This window comes from Eriocheir sinensis, chromosome 6 (genome assembly GCF_024679095.1).
Source record: "Eriocheir sinensis breed Jianghai 21 chromosome 6, ASM2467909v1, whole genome shotgun sequence".
NCBI classification, from domain to species: Eukaryota; Metazoa; Arthropoda; class Malacostraca; order Decapoda; family Varunidae; genus Eriocheir; species Eriocheir sinensis.
The window spans coordinates 6673329-6693666 of record NC_066514.1 but is presented as its reverse complement, the minus strand read 5'-3'; the positions used below and the strand labels follow the sequence as shown (position 1 = coordinate 6693666).

The 20338-nt window shown below is 40.4% G+C and overlaps 1 long non-coding RNA gene across 3 annotated transcripts; it reads left to right on the top strand.

Annotated features, from left to right (window-relative positions):
• The first annotated feature begins 4875 nt into the window (after positions 1-4875).
• Positions 4876-17576, top strand: LOC126989470 (uncharacterized). Of its 3 annotated transcripts, none has more exons than XR_007743312.1 (7): positions 4876-5536; positions 5794-5954; positions 9406-9602; positions 9995-10150; positions 14822-14953; positions 15290-15725; positions 16549-17576. It is a non-coding gene; the product is annotated as an uncharacterized LOC126989470 (long non-coding RNA). The 3 variants fall into 3 exon arrangements; XR_007743309.1 differs by having other exon boundaries at positions 5791-5954; XR_007743313.1 differs by lacking the exon at positions 5794-5954 and having other exon boundaries at positions 4882-5536.
• Positions 17577-20338: the final 2762 nt, after the last annotated feature.

Genomic DNA, 20338 nt, shown 5'->3' with positions numbered 1-20338 from the left:
GAATAATTTTATAGCAAACAGTCACAATATAAACACTCAATTTCATTTTACTTCCAAAATCAAATTGTGTTTTTATAGTTTTGTTAAAGTGGAAGAAAAGTCATTCAGTTTTGAAGCATGTATAAATAAATAAAGTTAAGTTGAATTGTTTGATTATTACTCATAAAACTTTGAGATATGTATGGCCGTTGATATTAGGCTTTAGGCAATTCAACAGAAAATGAACGCCAGAGAAAACTCTCGATATGCTATAAGTACTTTTTAAATACTAACATCACTGTTTCACTGGAGGACAGAGGTGTGGGTATACTCATATAATGTATAAGACTTCCACTGCCTTCTGTTTTTCAGTGACTATGTCAAAAGCCCTTTATCAATGGTAATGCACCAAATATATGCAAGATATCCCCATAAATTATATGGCATGCCCACACAATACCCATATGGATCCCACCCATATCCCACGTTCAACCCACTTGGGCAGCCCACCTGAAACCCACATGAATCCCGTGGCCAAATTTATCTGGGCCCCGTGTGGCCAGCCCACATGGGGCCCATAAAGTGGCCCAAATAATATCAACATGGGTCCCATCATCCAGTGCTGGCTGGGTATGGTTGCAGGTGGTGCAGTGGGAGCCACTATGGTTGCAGGTGGTGCAGTGGGAGCCACTATGGTTGCAGGTGGTGCAGTGGGAGCCACTATGGTTGCAGGTGGTGCAGTGGGAGCCACTATGGTTGCAGGTGGTGCAGTGGGAGCCATTATGGTTGCAGGTGGTGCAGTGGGAGCCATTATGGTTGCAGGTGGTGCAGTGGGAGCCACTATGGTTGCAGGTGGTGCAGTGGGAGCCATTATGGTTGCAGGTGGTGCAGTGGGAGCCATTATGGTTGCAGGTGGTGCAGTGGGAGCCATTATGGTTGCAGGTGGTGCAGTGGGAGCCATTATGGTTGCAGGTGGTGCAGTGGGAGCCATTATGGTTGCAGGTGGTGCAGTGGGAGCCATTATGGTTGCAGGTGGTGCAGTGGGAGCCATTATGGTTGCAGGTGGTGCAGTGGGAGCCATTATGGTTGCAGGTGGTGCAACCGGAAGTGAACGTTTGCGAGCTTTAAATACACTGTTTATCTCTGCTTTATCAAGGCACTTTTGAGGTTTGTGATTCATAAACGTTAAATAAATGTTTAACGACCGTTTTATGCATGTAGTTGTGATTCAATATGTGACTCTATATTAATACAATATACTCTTATATCTGCTGCATGAGGTTTGTTAGCTTAAATATTGAAATTACTGTTATCTATAAGGTTTATAAAAGGACTTTTAAGGTTGGTGATTCACAAACGTTTAACAAACGTTTCAGAAACGTTTTCTTCATGTGCTTAACACTTTTGAGGCCGGGGGTGGCTGAATGCAGGCAGCCATGCCCCCGCTGTGCCTGCAACTGCCCGCTCTGAACTTAAAAGTTTCGGCAAGGTGTTTGTTAAGTGAAACGTCGATCGAATTTTCGGTCTGCCACATCTCAACTTGCACGAATTACGGCAGTCATTGCCTTTAATGAATTACGTTGAAAAATAATTCAAACAAACTGAACTTCATCAGCATGGAAGAATAATATATACAAAAAATATATTAAACGATATTGTACGTTTTCTAACACAGGTATTTGTGCATTTCTATTAGTAATTGATATCAAATTTTCTTAAGATATGTATTCATGTGGAATGCAAAGACATCATGATTACACCATGCAGCTAGAGAATCAAACATCAAATTTGCAATGTCAGATATTGAAGGAGGGCGCCGTCCACTGCATGATGTCGCTTTAGCTTTTTTTTTTTAATATTGAAATTATTCGATGTTTGTAACGACTATCAAGGAGAAAAAAACTTTGTTGTGATTGCAACAATGTCTTTGTGCCATCACATTACACTTATATGCCTCAAAACTCCTGAAAGCATTGATAATGTACAGGATCCAAGGTTGAAAATGCTATTAACTGGCAACCACGCCATCAAACCGTTGCCAGATTATCGTAGTCAGAGCATCGTATTTACTGGTTTCTGACCCATAACAACTGTCAAGAAACACCAACAATTAACCATTTTATCGATAATTTTATATGAAGCCAGTTTTGGGGGTGGAGAAGATATCTTTTAGGTTGTAAATAGGCAAACATAAGAGGATGAGTACGACAATCTGGCAGCGGAGCCTGGGCCGGGCCATCTTCAAAACAAAGGTCTGGCTGCTGCTGTGCTCAGGACCGCGGCTCTCACCTCAACAAAAGGCAAGTAATTCTGATTCTGTTGTTCGGGGTGAACGACGTGAGCAGGGTGAGGTCGAAGGAGCTGCTCAGGAGGTACAGGGAGCTCCTGGGTGGTTTGAGGGAGTGGCAGGAGGTTCATCCTGACTAGTGTGCTGCCCAAGGCCAGTGTGGGGGGGAGTGGGCCTCACAGGCCATGGGCCTGAACCACAGGGTGAAGGCCCTGTGTAACTGCATGGGGGGTCAGTTTGTGGCTGGGTGGGATAGCTTCAGGGGACGGGGGGAGCTGTTTGCAGTGGACGCAGTGCACCTCAGCAGGAAGGGGGTGGGTAGATTCAGCAACTGCTGGAGGGTGCAGTGGAGGGTCTCCGGCAGGTAAACTAGACCTAGATAGGGGTAAGGCCAATCGTAAGGGGAACAAGAACCATAGCTGGGTATGGCAGGGACAGAAGGGGAGGGAGGCAAAGGAGCAGGGGAGGCATCTGGGATGCCTAAAAGTTAGGGGATGGAACTTTTTCTGGTAAAGATTCGGTTTAGTACTGTGCCAGTATTTCATTACTTACCTTATGAAACATTACTAGCTCTTCATATATCTTTTCTACAAACGTTTAACAATCATGGAAACATCTAATTCAAGGACTAGTTATTGTTGAATGTAGGAGATAATATTCACGAAAACGCAGCCTCCTTTGGTGGCGGCCGTGTTGACGGTGCTGCCGCCCCAGCCACAAAATAGCTCGCAGAGGGATTAGGGTGGGGGAGCATATTTAAACAACTCCAACTGAGCTTTGCGACCTGCTAACAGGGGGGCTTCCCCCCCTCGACCCCCCCCCCCACACACACACATGTATATGCGACTTATTTCTGTGAGGAGGTATTTCTCGCAACACTGGCTGCACCGCCGCCGCGCCCGCCGCCAGAGGAGGCTGCGCTTTCGTGAATATTATCCCTTATTTTCAACAATAAATAGTCCTTGAATTGGATTTTGATAGCGTTTCCATGATTTTTGAACGCTTGTAGAAAAGATACATGAAGAGCTAGTGATGTTTCATAAGGTAGGTAATGAAATACTGGCACAGTACTAAAACGAATCTTAACCCTTTTTCTATGAACACCAATTCTAAGCAAATTCCCACTGCTCATTTAAATATATATATATATATATATATATATATATATATATATATATATATATATATATATATATATATATATATATATATATATTAGAAAAATACTTCAGCCATTATTACGTTTACTTTTGGTTGTGATGTAGCTTTGTATAATGCCTGCTTGCTCTCTCTTCAACCCCACTGTTACTTCACGTAGATGAAATGGTAATCATGACTTCTCTATCTTCATACAGATTCTTACGAGAAGGCAAGAGGGAAACGAAAAGAAGCGGAGTATCATTCAGATCTACAGACTGATCTACTTTCTGATTTTGATGATGAAGATGTGGGTCCTCGTCATTCAAAGAGAAAACGAAAGTACGTATTGTAAAAAGAAAAACCTGCATACACGCTTCTGCAATTTTTGGGTTTGCATAACTTCTTGCTTTGTACAGGCATGGCACAATGGTAGCCCACTGTTGTCCAATGTGCAAGCCCCACTCACAGCTTCATGAAAAGGCTTTCATTGCCACTAAGCGTTACAGAATGTTGTAGCAGGAAGAGCATGGGTGGTTTCGTTAGAGGCCTTTCTGCTAATGCAGCCATAGCAGAGGCTGACTCATGTCTCACATGGGTGAATCTGGCCTTGGGCAATTAATTCATCACATATTTTCGATGGGTGTTACTGTGTTCACACTGTCCCTTCACTCCTTTTGAACCTTCATACATATGTGCAATATTTATACCAATATATTGAATTGCATATGTAGGAAGACATGCCTCTTACAACAGTAACTTGCTTGGGTGATGTTGTGCATGATGCTTTGTATTTAGATTAATGAATTTTTCCTTGTATAATTCTGTTTTTGAATGTCTGCATGGTGAGGGTCATGATTTTCTTGACTGGATGATTATAAATTATTATAACTAATTGTAAAGTGTTTATATTCAAATTTGGTGCCTAGATCTGACAAAAGTGTTTGACTGTGATATGATGTATAAAGAGACTATTTAAATGCAACACTTGCTTGGCACAGTCAGTACCATACCATGCCTACATCCACACCACTACCACCATGTGCATTCTTTAATATCCTCACCTCAAGTGCATTTACATGAAATTATTGAAAGCTACACCACAGCAGCCTTTTTTTCATCAGTTCATGACAATCAGCTTAAAGCCAATTGCTCTAAGTGTTAACGTAAATGTTTGAAGTGATTATTATTTTTTTTTGTGTGTGTGATATGAGTACCGGTATATTATATATTAGAGCTTGGAGGTGGGATACTTTGAGTTTGTGGTGTGTACGTGTCTCTTATTTGGTTAGGATGTGGCAGATTGCTGATCACTCTTAGGATATGTTCCCATTTCATATATGTTTCCTCCATGCAGTACTTAAATGTTTAGAAATCTTCTTTAGTATAGTATTGTTATAGGATATGTATCTCCTTTAGTGAATGACCTGCAGGGGTTAAGTTTATCCTTTTATCTCTGTCTTCGCCTGCTTCTGCATTTCCCTTTTCACTTCTGCCGTAAAATTTCCTCACATACTGCAATAACCTCTCTTCCCATTTAAGTGCTTTCTTCCTCTTAACACCTAGCTACCACGTCTTGTGCAAATGCACCTTCCTAGTCAGTTAACTTATTCTTTTCATTTAATCAAGTCATCTCTGTGCAATATGTGTGACCCCTCGCCCAGCGACACTCTTTCGTTCCCTTTCTTAAATCACCTTCTGCTCTTCCATACTTCTGTAGGACTGAACCACAGTAATTCAATTTCCTGTTCTCCTGTCACTTATCTTAAGGCGGCTTTACGCCTGGCAATTCCTAGTCGGCAATACAGGCGCAGCTGCATTTTTGGTCTGGGTCATGGTCTGGGAGCCCTTCTTGCAGCATGTTTTCTGCAGCTGAGCGCGTCCGTCTTGTATTGCCGACTGGCGGCTGAGCACAACATGTCGGCGCCAATAAAACAAGAAATGACAGATACAGACAACAAGATTTGGAGCCGGGAGGCCGAGGTGGTGTTACTAGAAGAAGTGAGGCAGCATAGATACTTGTGGGAGCCACAAGATAAGCTGTATGAGAAGCTGAGTCTACGCAAAACAACTTTTGAGAGAGTGGCAGCAACATCCGAGAAATGTTTATCTCTTTGCGAGATATCGAAGGAGGTAAGGAACGATTATTTTCGTGTATTATATAATCACACGATGTAATGCCTGGGATGGCATGTTCCTCCCTTCTCCTTTGTTGTTAAATGCAACAATGAACAATCAATCAATCAATACTACTGAAGGTAAAACTCGTTTACTTAAAGTATTTCTACAATATTAGGCTAATGGACCAAACTCATTGTGGTTTTAATATATGGTAGTAGTAGCCTTTTGGGGTGTCTGGGATGAATTTATGCCCTTGCATTTACTAGCAGTTTACGTCTTGATGCTCCCGGCGGCTCCTCCCACGTGTGAACGTACTTGATCCCGAGAGCACCCAGCTGGTCTAGCCGCTAGATCGTCGCGGCTGTATTGCCGGCCAGGAATTGCCAGGTGTAAAGCCGCCTTTAGTCTGTGATTCACTGAAGTTTATAAGGTACAATTTTAAATTACCAAGCATATCTGCAGCAGTATGTAAAAGGCTTACATTAACAGACTTATTTACATATATCTATATTCTACAACTGTTACCCACGTACACGTAAAATAAAGCAAATGAACAGAGAATTATGTTTTTCAACAGCTACTTGAACAGGAGAAGCAGTTCCGGAAGGATGTGAAAATTCCCAGAAGAATAGGAACAACCTCCTTAAGATCCTCATTGAGTTAGCCCCCAAGCCTAAGAGGAATGCTAAAGTAGCTTCACTTGATATAGTTAGGTCGATAATGAAAAGATTAGCAAACCAAAGCTCCAATGTGTATATTTCTAGGTTTAGTATGTAGGCTAACTGAGATACAATATAATGATTGATTCACATTTATTGAGTTAGTGCAATTTAATGATAAACTTAATATATTAAGAGATTACTCATCAGCCTTTATAGAAAATGCTTCTATGCAACATGGAGTGACAACAAAACTTTATATCTGAAATTATTTTCCCTTAAAATTCATATAGTTTTGTTAAGGAAAGAAGACGCCTTCCACTTAGAGGCTGACATTCATTTTTTTCAGATCGATATGAAATTTGGTGTGTAAATGTTTTAGTAGGTTAACTATACAGAGTCCAAGTACCACTGAGATCCGATCATTAGGTGACGAGAAATAAATCATAATGTGCTCGGTAAATGCCAATAAATGCTGTCGGTATTAATAAAAATTACTCTGGTTTTTTCTTCTTAATGTCTTGTGAATCAGTCTGTATAATCCAGATACACGTAGCTTTAATGCTGAATATTTAGATTTTCATTTTGTCATTGCATATTTGAAAAAAAAACATCTACAAATCATGATGACAAAACTTTAGCTTTTTCTTGGAAAAAAAAATTCTACCGAGATTTACGTACATTTTTTTCGAAAATCTGAATCTACAGAAACATTCTCCTTTCTTTCCTCTTTCTAAACCTACCTTTATGTCTGCAGTCAGTTAAAAACCTGACACCATGACTTTGTCCTAAAGGTCAAAAACCTTACGAGCCATTTTCTTCTTAGTAGTGCATATCATCATATTTACAGGCTTTATGTGGCATAATTGTACATATATTGGGATAATAACAGCAATTAAAGGTAATTCAATGCTTATTTTAGTGTTTAGGCTTTATGGTACCTGGTCCCCTTCTGTATAGAGGATATTACTCACTCGCAGGTGAATTGTTTTCACCTCAGGGAACTAGACGTCCCTGCCCTGCATAGTCTCAGGTCACCCTTGGACAAGGTGTAATACCTGATCTGTCTCCCGTGCCAGGGTCACGGTGAAGCCTCTGGGCAGCAGCAGTGGTGGATTGGACTGCAGGCAGAGGATCTCTTTATGAGACAATGGCTGGAGTTCCAGGGTCCTAGTCAGCTGGACCGTGCCTAATTATTTAGGCCTGCGGTGTAGAGGAGTGTGGCGACCTCTACACTAATAAAAGCCTCCCTGGGAACCAGTTGTCGGTGTGAGCTCCCCGCCCCTCCCCCCTATCGACGGTACTCCCATCCCTATTCTGCATAACAGCTGGTTCTTGTTTTCTCCTGAAAGAAATGTCTTCCGTGGGCCATTTGAGGTTGTACCTCCCGGCTTCTAGGTGGAGTTTCTGAGGGTTTTTCTTATACTCAAGGAATATTTCAGTCTTTTGGTCTCTCAGGAAGGGCGTCTGATACTCTCTAGAGTTGGTGGAGAACACCTGGTGACAGGTGGGACTGGCCAGGCCTCGAAGGGTCGCAGAGTTGGGTTAGACGTTTCGGAAAGTGGGAACGAATTGCTGGTTCCTCTCCTCCCTTGCCAGCTCTGCTCTGTGTGACTACGCCGGCCCCGTGCTATGGGACAAAACTTCGAGGACAATAGCTGAAAAGCGCCGGGTTGTGAAAGTCTCTCTCGTGACCGAGGCTCAGGACAAGCGATTGGTCTTTGAGGCGTTTTCAAGACCCTGTGGGAGCGAACTCCCAGTGTTGGAGGCATCTAACACAGCAGTATCTATTTTCCATGCACAATTTTTATACAATTCAATTTATGGTCACAATTTAAGTTATTTCGAAAGCGCTTTTAATATTTGCCCAAACTGTTAACTCGCTTAAAATTCATAGCGACACATATATGTGTCGCTATAGCAACGCCGCCAGCGATTTTTTAATATTTAACTTTTTATTTGTGAATGCGATCATGGGCGCCCCCCTTGTACCCCCTCAGGATAACCTAACCTAACCTGACCCCAAATTGGCCAGTTGGAAATAATTTCTTGGATGTATCCCAAATTAACTGCTGTGCTTTAGTCTAGCTGTGCAAGTTGCCTGAATGTCTTAAAAACGAGACGAAACATAATGTAACCTAAACTAACCTGGGTATTTATCCCACTGAGGTCCACCCTGTTGCGTATTGATTTTCTTATCATCTTTATAATCCTCTCATTGAGTAGAACAATTTCTTCTAAGTAATCGTCCGTCGTAAACTAGTAATCAGCGAGATACAATTTTTAAAAATATTTATAGTTATGCGTGTGAGAAGACACGCCATTATGGCTGTCTAGGAGTCTCTTGGCTGCTGCGTCCCTTCCTCACATGACACTGGGCCTGCGCGAACTCTTGCGAGAAATTCCTAGATTCCTTCAACCAATCACCGCCCCTTTTTTTTATTTCTATCAGCCAGTGACATCGTGTCTAGCATTTTCATTCCCTCCCGCTTCATTTTCAAATTCAGTTCCGCTATACGGCTTCCTAGTGTGCCAAATGTCCTAGCTCCGCCTCGTATCTCCAGTGATGAGGACTATGATTCAGACGAATGAGGTGAGCCAGGTTAGGATACAAAACGTTAAGTTAGGTTACGTTACGTTAGTCTAGGTTCAGTTAGGTTTAGTTAGGTTAGGTTGTGTTTGGTGTTTGTTTATTAGTTTCTCATTCAAGAAATTCAGGATGCAATGGTTATTAATGTTTTTTGTGTGATTGTAATATTAATTTCTACCGAGAATCATTGGTTTCCACTCCCTCACCTCCGGAGGTAATAGCAATAAAACTAATGATTTCTGACAAAAATCAATATTGGAATCACATGTAAAACCCTAATAACCATTGCATTCTGAAATTCTTTAGTGAAAAAGACAGGGTGGACCTCAGTGGGATAATTACCCTAACCTGACCTAACTTAACCTAACTGGGGGATCCCAAGAAGCTATTTCCGACTGGTAAATGCAACTGATAATGAGATTTAAATGATCAGAATGTTTAAATCCACTGGTAATGTATTGTTATAAACTGCAATTAATAATACCTTTTTTCATAGTCTCCATGTCTGATTTTTGTCTTGATGACGCTAAAGTTCTCTAAGAAACAATGGGTAAAACATAAGGTACTATAGGTCAATTATATGGGAGACTGAACATATTCTATTGCAATAAGCATGAAATTAATATTTTCAGGATGTGGAAAAGATCGGCGTGGCTGGAGGGCAAAAAAGAAGAGGAGTGTGTGGTACCATCTACCTGGATAGTTGAAGGCAGCCAGATTTTATATTGGCCATCAAAAGTTGATGCTCACAATGCCCTAACTAGTCGAGAAGACCCAGACCCCAGATCATGGAGAAAATTTCCATTGATAAAAGTAAAAATAGCTTCTGGTAAGTAATACATATTGTATTGACCACAACTGTAAAGCATTGGTAACTGTACTTCATCGCTTCCTTAGCCAAAATTTTATATGAAGTACTACAGTACGCCATCAGTAACGAAGGGGTTAAGGCAGATCGAAGAGATCCTCCCTTACCTGGAAACTCTGCATATCCAATCCAACAAGTCTCTGGCCCCATTAATCCAAATACAGGAGGGATTATTGTAATCACTTTCAGTTGTCTTAATTTCTTACCTCCGTAAATTATATGATCTGTCATTTTTCGCAATAGGGTTAATACACCTGAGGAGTAACACTTTTAAGGGTTTGGAAGTTTAAAAAGTTATTGAGTCATGTTTGCAGTGAAAACCTGAAATAGACAAGCATTTAAATGGGTTTCAGACAGTTACGAGGAATGTGAGACATCAGCAGTAGACAGTGACAGAAGCAGCAGTGACCTGGATGGGGAAGACGGTTTGGCCTTGCGTGGTAGGAAGAAACGTATGAAGAAAGCTCTGCCAAAGGACTTTATTAGTAGTCAGGATTTGGATTGTCCACGTAAGTCTGTATTCAGTTACTGAGATTTGCAAGCATGTATAAGGTTTTTCTAGACAAAAATATGTACCTACATACATACACTATCTTCTACTCATGCTCATCCCTATACTGTCCAAACCCCTTATGCAAGAGTTAACCAGCATCTTCACTCTTTCATCCCTCACGCTGGTAAACTCTGGAAGATCTAGTGGGTGACCTGGAAGCCGAGGACTTTCTTGAAGTTATACAAGATAATTTCCTTAAGCAGGTAGTTACTGAGCCTACCAGAGGAGATAACATATTAGACTTAGTCCTAACCAATAATGGGAACTTGCTACGTGAGTTGGAGGTGGGCGGAGAGTTAGGAAATAGTGATCACAGAACGCTTCGTTTTAGGTTAGACTGGGCGGTAACCCGTGATCCAAACCCAGTGTTAGTGCCAGATTTTAGAAGAGCAAACTACGAGGGGCTTCGAAGATATCTTGAAGAGGTAAACTGGGATAATTTAGGGATTCATGAGGGCCAGAACTGCGGATTGGAGAGCCATGAGAACCAGGTAGAAATGTCTTACAATAATTTAGTTAGAGTAATAGTAGAGGGGCAAGAACAGCATATACCACAGCGAACACTTAGAAAAGAAAACAATGATCCTAAGTGGATGACTCGTGGACTAAAACACGAGATTGGGTTAAAGAAGGAATTTATCAGAAAATAAAGAATGGGAAACACATCTCAGGGGCCGGTACGTCGAACTATCTAGATTAGTTAAGAAAACACCAGGATAGCAAAAGAACTATGAGATCAAAGTAGCAAATGAGGCGAAAAGTAATCCTAAGGGCTTCTTTCAGATGTATAGAACAAAAACACGGGAGAAAATTGGACCGCTGAAATCAAACACAGGGGAGCTAGTAGAAAATTACGAAAATATGAGCACATTGTTGAACGACTACTTCCTTTCAGTATTCACACAGGAGGATCGAACGACTATACCGGAAAGAGTTCAGGTGTACGAGGGCGGGATGGCGATAAATTGAGGGATATAATCATTACCAGGCAAGTAGTTCAGGATGAGATAGATAAGCTTAAGAAGAACAAGTCGCCAGGTCCTGACGGGATATTTCCGAGGGTATTAAAGGAGCTAGGTGATATAATCAGTGACCCACTAACCGACATCTTTAAGATGTCGGTAAATACTGGCTATGTGCCGAGCCTATGGAAAGTAGCTAATGTGACGCCGATTTTTAAAAAGTGGGACAGGTCAGTTGCTTCAAACTATCGCCCAATTAGCTTAACATCGGTTATAGGGAAGATGCTGGTTTACATAATAGCCATGAACATTGGTGAGCATTTATTGAACCATAGCTTAATTAACGACTCGCAGCATGGGTTCACAAAAGGTAGGTCATGCCTCACCAATCTCTTGTCCTTCTACAATAAAGTATTTGAGGCGGTTGACAGAGATGAAAATTATGATGTAATCTATCTTGATTTTAGTAAAGCGTTTGACAAAGTTCCTCACCAACGACTGCTGCTTAAATTACAGGCTCACGGAGTAGAGGGTAAAGTTTTGAACTGGGTCAAGGCGTGGCTTAGCAATAGGAAGCAAAGAGTGCAAATCAATGGTAAAAGATCTGACTGGGGATGTGTTACAGTGGGGTCCCACAAGGTTCGGTATTAGGTCCACTTTTGTTTATTATTTATATCAATGACTTAGACACAGGAATTAGTAGTGATGTTAGTAAATTTGCAGATGATACCAAGATCGGTAGAGTAATTGAGTCGGATCAGGACGCTAGTATTCTCCAAGGTGAACTCAATAGATTATATGACTGGGCGGATAAATGGCAGATGGAGTTCAATGTAGGGAAGTGCAGTATTCTGAGTGTAGGTAGGAACAACCCTCACATAACTATTGCTTAAATGACACTCTCATAAGTAGGTCTGGGTGCGAGAGGTATTTAGGGGTCTTAGTGAGCTCTGATCTCCGTCCAAGGGCACAATGCATTCAAGCTAGAAATCGAGCTAATAGGGTACTGGGATTTATTTCAAGGAGCGTAAGCAACAGAAGCCCCTAAGTCTTCCTCAAACTATATTTAGCATTAGTTAGACCTCATCTTGACTATGCGGTTCAGTTCTGGTCACCCTACTATAGAATGGATATCAAAATGTTAGAATCGGTGCAGAGGAGGATGACTAAGATGATTCAGGGGTTGAGAAACTTGCCATACGAGGAAAGACTCAAACAGTTAAACTTGCATTCTCTAGAAAGGCGAAGGGTGCGTGGAGACATGATCGAGGTTTATAAATGGATGAAGGGCTTTAATAAGGGAGACATTCATAAGGTTTTGTTGGTAAGAGAACCGGGTAGGACACGAAGTAACGGGTTTAAACTGGATAAATTCAGATTCAACAGGGACATAGGCAAAAATTGGTTTACTAATAGGGTGGTGGATGAGTGGAATAGGCTTAGCAGTCATGTGGTGAGTGCCAATACAATTGTCACATTCAAAAATAGACTAGATAAATTCAAGGCCAGCGATATTAGGTGGGGTTAGATACACGGGAGCTTAGGGTCAAAGGAGCTGCCTCGTACAGGCCTACCGGCCTCTTGCAGACTCCTGCGTTCTTATGTTCTTATGTTCTTAATCTTCCTTCATCTGAATTTCCTCCTGCCTATGACTTGAACTCTTTCAAGAGGAGGGTATCAGGACACCTCTCCTCCCAAATTTGACCTTGCTTTTGGACACCTCTTTTGTTTCTTTTTTAGGAGCAGCGAGTAGCGGGCTTTTTTTTATTATTGTTTTCTTTTTTGTGTGCCCTTGAGCTGCCTCCTTTGTTGTAAAAAAATAAATGAAAAAATAATGTAATATATATATATAGATATATATATATATATATATATATATATATATATATATATATATATATATATATATATATATATATATCAAGGGTGTTCCCCTAAGAAGGGGGTAGCCAAGACAAGACATACGACTTCACATTCACACTCATTCACACCTCTAATCTTTATTCTCATGCACTCAAAACTGTTCTCCATTCGCTCCTGTCACGCACAATCACTCTACTGCTATGCTCTAGTGTCAGTCCCCTTCCCTTAACTGCCTCCTTCACACTATCAATCCATCCCTTTCGCCGCCCTCTCAGATTCCTACCCTCCCGTTTGAGCATTATATTCTTCACCAACCTGTCATCCTCCATTCTTTCAACATGACCAAACCATCTCAGCACACATTGCTTTGCTCTTCCTGCCAAATCTCTCACAACACCTGTTCTCCTTTTCACTTCCTCATTCCTGACTCTATCCATCCGTATATATATATATATATATATATATATATATATATATATATATATATATATATATATATATATATATATATATATATATATATATATATATATATGAGGCCGTGAGCAAAACGCATAAAGCGCCATCTGGCCAAAAATGCGATTTTTGGTATAACACTATTTTGACCCTTCCTTTATAAGCGGAATGTCAGTTTGTACAAAACTGCAGTGGAAATAGGCCTGGGAGTCCTTCAAAATAACCCTACATTATCACCTACGCAGTTGAAAGTGAGATAAGAAAGCAGTCGCGAGCGAAAATGTACAGAGCGCCAATAGCATCACTGCAAACGTGCAAGCTTTTCCGTCTAGCGCGTAGTGCAAACTCTTAGCATTTATTGTTTATTAGTATATTTTACGTTTTGTAACTTCCTTCATGTTCCGGATTATTATGAATATCATGAACTGTGTATGACATATTAAAAAGTTAATGTAATTCCTTATTAATGAATAAACCTAAACATTAATGATTTTCCTGCTACATAGCGCTACCAGCATTCTCGTTGGCAATACTGACAAAAACAAAGCGACGCGCCACCCGCCTCTGACGCCGTTCTTCAGCTGCTTCTTCCCGTTCACGTGGCTACTATGACTATGACTCAATCAGGGAACCTCCAGGTGGCATGTAGTACCATTAATTCCCAGGCACACTATCGTTGATGACTATAAACAGGAATAAGGATAACGGTTTACGGATTTTTGTTACCAACACCAGTACCACAACATTGACTTCAATTTCACAATGTTAATGTTAATATTTTGGTTTAAAATACTAGCAATCTTTTTACATCATCATACTCACCACCAAAAACACTTTATTGTGTGCAAATTTGATGTTTCTAGCTTACATATTACCCAAGTTATAAGCAGTTGCTACTCAATAAAAGTTGTAGTCAAATATTGCACATCATGGATGTTTTTGAAAAACCTACTTTTTCGGACCTATATATATATTTTTTTTTATAACTGAGTACATGCCAATATTCTACATACCTTAACCTTCATTTTGATCTTTGATTGAAGTGTCCACCTTAAAAACCAATGAAGTTATGATAATTTAAACATTGCAAAACTTTAAACGCGATTTCCCGCATTTAAAAAAATGGCGCTTTGTACGTTTTTGCTCAAGACGCTCATATATATATATATATATATATATATATATATATATATATATATATATATATATATATATATATATATATATATATATATATATATATATATATTTGCTTTATTATAGGTTTGTAGTAGATAAGCATATTTGAATTATTAGATATTACCATAGTAAATTTTGTTCTGTTAACAGCTATTATTTTTTCACAGACTTTGCCTCAGGGCCATCTTTACAAGTAACAGTTGCTCCCCCCACCACAAAAGGTTGTCCCACACAACCATCAACACAAAGGCTTGCCAAGTGCAGCAAGAAACAAATCTGAAAAGACATAATTCTGACAGGTAAGATGTAGCTGTAGTCTACAACCAATTGCTTTATGTGATCATGACCTGATGTAGAGAAACAAATGCAGTCCATGTGCAGTAAAGGGTCATATTACTGTATTTCTTATATAGGATGAGGTCATCCATGATGTGATCTCAATCTGAGATGAATATAGTATGACAAAATGTAGCTGTGAGTCTATCTATCTATATATTGAGGCTGTTTCCCCTGTAAAAGGAGTGACTCCACGCTCTCCAAAACCACAAATCTCCTGAACTGTGGCCCATCACCGGATGCAGTTTAATGTCCGACCAGGATAATTACTAATATTTCCTATTACATATATTTCACAGATGTGAAAGTAACCGGCAAAAGAAGAGTAGTTACCAACAGCAAGATGAAGGCAGTCAGCCTGATACCCTACACAAAAGACATGACAGTCGTGGCTGACGCAGCAGACATGACAGTCATGACCAACACAACAGACATGACAGCAGTGACCGATGCAGCAGGCATGACAGTCATGACCGACACAACAGACGTGACAGTCATGACCGACATGACAGCAGTGACCGACGCAGCAGGCATTTCAGTCGTGACCGACACAACAGACATGACAGTCGTGACCGACACAACAGACATGACAACAGTGACCAACGCAGCAGACATGGCAGCAGTGACCGACAAGGGAGCGATTGGATTCAGAATCTGTCTAGTGAAGACCTTGATGATGTTCAACCCTTGAACCAGGAGAAAACCGTCAGAGTGGATTTCCTATGGACTGGGCAAGTAAGTTGAAAAGTTTTTGTGCACTGAGTAGTACTCAAGTGTTTTAAACAATGAACAGTGTAGTGCTTTTAATTAGGTGTTCCAATTCTTCTTGTACGAATATATTGTAAATGTACTGAGTTATGTTGTGCTAACAGTTTTACGTCCTTTCTGGTTGCATTCATTGTGATTACAATTTTCGGTAACCTGACATTACAGTGAGTGTACCAAAGTCCTGGTGTCTTTCACTTAGTGGCACCACTCATCATCACCTGCAGGTTCCAAAGATTACACAAGTGTCTTATACCATGTACTTACAGCATCATGCCTGATTGTAGTTTACAATGCTATGATTTTCACAATGTATCCTGTACATACTTTTTTTTAATCTGTCCAAAAGTATAAAAATTAATGGAGATGTAGCAACAGTGTAACACGCCAGGGCCTTGGAAAGTATTACAATACTGAAAGTCTAAATATTATTGTTCAGCTTCCATGTAATTACTGCAAAAATCATTATCAATAGATTATTATTGTATTTGTGTTGTGATTTGTAAAGGAGTTATGATATTAAGTTAATAAATTATTAGCATTAATCTGTATAATATAGGTACTAGTTCATATAAATATTTGGTGGAAATATTGTTGATTTGTGAGGGTATGTGTAAGTAGGAAGATTCAATAAGTAAGAGTAGCTCTAAATAATTTCCACACCATAATTAATATGGTTCACTCACTCAGATTCACCACATTTGGATAACAATATCTGAGGAGGATTGAAATATTGCCTGTTCTAAAATGCCAAGTGTATGTCAAAACTTCTTTTCCTCACTTTTGTTTCCAGAATTCCAGAGGCGAGTCATTCATTTGTTGCTGGATATGAGGACCTCTTTGCATACTCTTACTGGCTCTACACCAAGTGACAATGATATATCAATTCAACAGCTGGACTCTATGGAGGATGCAGAGGCATTTGAAAATGAATAGTGAACACCCTCTTTTAGCAAAGAAATGACAGAAAAATTTGTCCACATAGGTGGAATTTCAGTGAAGGATATGATATCAAAGGTATTGTGCAGCATTATGTCGAAGGAGTTGATGTGTAAGTACAACATGTATGGACAACGGGGCAAAGTAGCTTTGAAAAATACAAGATTGTGCAGTGTCATCACAGACTGTTATGAAGAAATTCAGAGATGTGAGTTTAACAGAAATACAGAAGGTGATTGCAACAAACTTGTGTAATGCCCCAAAAATGAAGTAAAGTGGAAACTAAATCATGTAGGGTAGCGGGCAAATAGTGATGCTGGGTCGGGATACAATAAAATCAGGTAACCAGACATTTTTTAGGGTTTTGGCCTATAAATTCTTGTAGAACTACACTATTTGAAACCTGTCCTTACTGTGAAAACTGTTCTATGATCTGTCCAACAGTTTGGTTAGACTCAGGAAAACTGTTGATACCCACATTTTTATTCCAGGTACGGTGTGCAAAAAAATGTAGCAACAAGATGTGTGTATTCTCAAAGCATGAACAGAAATTTGTATTAGTAATTAAGAGCCACACCTGTAATATCAAGGCATACTGTGTAGAACAGTCCTTGAGTTAGGGCTGAGGAGGTAAAACTAAAATCTGAAATCTGCCACAAAATGGTTGTTGATAATGAAACTGGCTTTATAATGCTACCCAAGAGCTCAGCTGTAGTCAGAGTCATGGTAATTTTACTGCCTCCTGCCTCCTTTCACCCACTATTGCTGTGACTTGACTGCAGGCCTGCCATGAATACCAGCAAATTGTGAAAATGATGATGTACAGTATTGTATTGTGGCTTCTCTTTCTCCTGATGGATATTAAATTTACATAGTATTATATTTTATTGTGGCTTTTCTTTCTCCTGATGGATATTAAATTTACATAGTATTGTATTGTATTGTGGCTTCTCTTTCTCCTGATGGATATTAAATTTACAAAGTATTATATTGTATTGTGGCTTCTCTTTCTCCTGATGGATATTAAATTTACATAGTATTGTATTGTATTGTGGCTTCTCTTTCTCCTGATGGATATTAAATTTACATAGTACTATATTATGTCTCATTGCAATACATAGTGCAATGCTGTAGTGCTTTATGTGAATTTTCTGTATTGATTATTTTCTTGTTTATCAGCAATGCATACCCTATATATTGTTTAAAGATGTAAATGTCATTGTAGGATCTGTGTATTTTCATTCCTAAAATCTTGTGCATTGTATAGAAATATATACATTCACTTCAACATATTCATGTATGTATTCCTTGTACTACCATCATAGTATAGTGCCATACTATATTATGCATTGTAGTACTTATAAGGAATACATATGAATATCCTGCAGTACGTGGATGTATATTCCTATTCAATACAAGATTTTAAAAATCCAGATATACAAATCCTACTTTGGAATTTATATTTTTAAATAATACAGGAATACAGGACATGCATTGCCGATAAGCTAGGAAATTATCGTATTAATACAGAAATTACCTTGGAAATTACACGAGTAATTCAAGTGTTTTGGTCACGTGAAACACTCGTGTTCACGACACGTAAAACTCACGTGAAAATTTCTCGTGAATTTCAGGTGTCAAAGACACGTGAATTCCTTTTTGCGTTTTAGATCAGTCTTTCTCGTGATATTCACGTGTCATATTCACGTGAATTTGATCAGATTCATCCGAGTTTTGCCCACTGGGTTGGAAGCCCATTTTTCAGTGATTTGGCCGTCCACCACCAAAACCACTGTTCCCTACAGGGACTAATCGAGCTAACGACCACCAAAACCATGCACAGCTCCCTAAAGGGATTAATCGAGCTAACGCCGCCGCCGCAAAATAGCTCGCATTCATTACGTACCTTATGAAACATCACTAGGTCATCATATATTTTTTTTTCTACAAACGTTTGGTTAGCGACGGTACGCTTGGTTAGCAACTAGCCCACACATGTGAGACCAGGTCCACCACGCGAGGTTATTTTTATTTTTTTAGAACACACAGCCCAACGGCTGCCGTGCTGAGGGCCGGGTATAGCCCGGGCCTGCTCAGCCCAAGTCCCGGATGACCTTGAGTCATGGCTCAGGGCTGTTTTGGGGTGCTTAGCGATGGTATGCTTGGTTAGCGATTAGCCCCCATGTGAGTATACGGTAGGGATTTTCCTTACTTTTGAGACTGGGGAATTTTTCCTGATTTAGGGATTTTTCTAGGGAAATTTTGGAAGGCCATTTTTCAGTGATATGGGCTCCCCCCCCCCCAATACCCCGGTTCCCCACAGTTCCCCAGGCTTGTCTTGGGGGATAGGGGGGGGGGCTGGGGTGGTGGAGGGGGTGGAGTGGTGATTCTTAAGATTTACCCCATGGGGGGCTGTGCCTCCCTGGACCGCCCCACATGTAGGGAATTTTCTAGGGAAATTTTGGAAGCCCATTTTTCTGTGATTTTGGCATCCCCCCCAAATCCTGGTTCCCCACAGTTCCCCAGGCTTGTCTTGGGGGGTGGAGGGCTGGAGTGGCGGAGGGGGAGGCGGACTCCTAAGAAAGTATTACCAAAGTCTTTTTACGGCTCATTTTTAGGTGTTTTTAAAGTTCATACGAGGTTTGCGCAAACCAAAAAGTATACCCATAAACAGGTACTTTTCAGGCTTGTTTGAGGTTCATCAGAAGCTAATGTTATGAAGTTTGCACACCTTTACAAACATTTGCCAAACGTCCTATGAACTTTGAATTTCTGGAGGGGCACTATGGTTGCAGGTGGGAGCCATTATGGGGGCAGGTGTTGCAGTGGGATGCACTATAAGGTTTCGTAAATATTATCCGCTGCAATCACTCACCTCGTCTGCTGAGCACTAAGCAGAGGAGTTGTTCTAGGAATAAAGTAAAACTGGGGAGTGGCGAGCCGGTGTGGTGCTGGGCCGCCGCCGTGCCTGTGATATATATGTGTGTTTTTTATCTTTTGGAGCAAGGGCTTGTCTGGAACCCTAGCTGGCGGCTGGCCTCGACGCGGCGGGACTGTCTGCTGTCTGATGCAAAGGGCCTATACGTACTCGTTTTATGAAGGAGTGTTAGTAAAAAGTTACCAGCAGTGTGATAGTTCAATATTTATAACATTCACTAATTTTAACGTTATGTTCATCTACTTGAAGGGTTGCAATGCCAAGCTGAAGTCAAGTCTCTTTGTAGGTTACGTACACAGTTCTGGCGTTCACGTCTCGTACCTGTATTTCAGCCCGCTGTGGGGAGAAATATCTCCTCGCAGAATTAAGTCGTTCTGCTGTCCACCATGCATGCGCACTGGGGGAATACACAGCAGAAAAAACATTGTTTGCCTGGTTTTGTTCTATTTTGTTTACTTAATTGTGATCTTTGTGAGGAGCGAGAGTGAAATAGAGAAACAGTAGACGTTGAACCTCTGCGAGATATTTTGCGGTTGTGGCGACAGGTGCGCCTACAAGAGGAATTGAAAAATCTCCTTTTATTAGTGATGTAATGGGGAAACTACTGATTTGCGCCGGAAACAGTTATCAAGTTCGTTCAAAACACCTATATCTACCAGAAAAAAATATTCTCTTCATGAATTGTGAGACGGGGAACAATATAAAA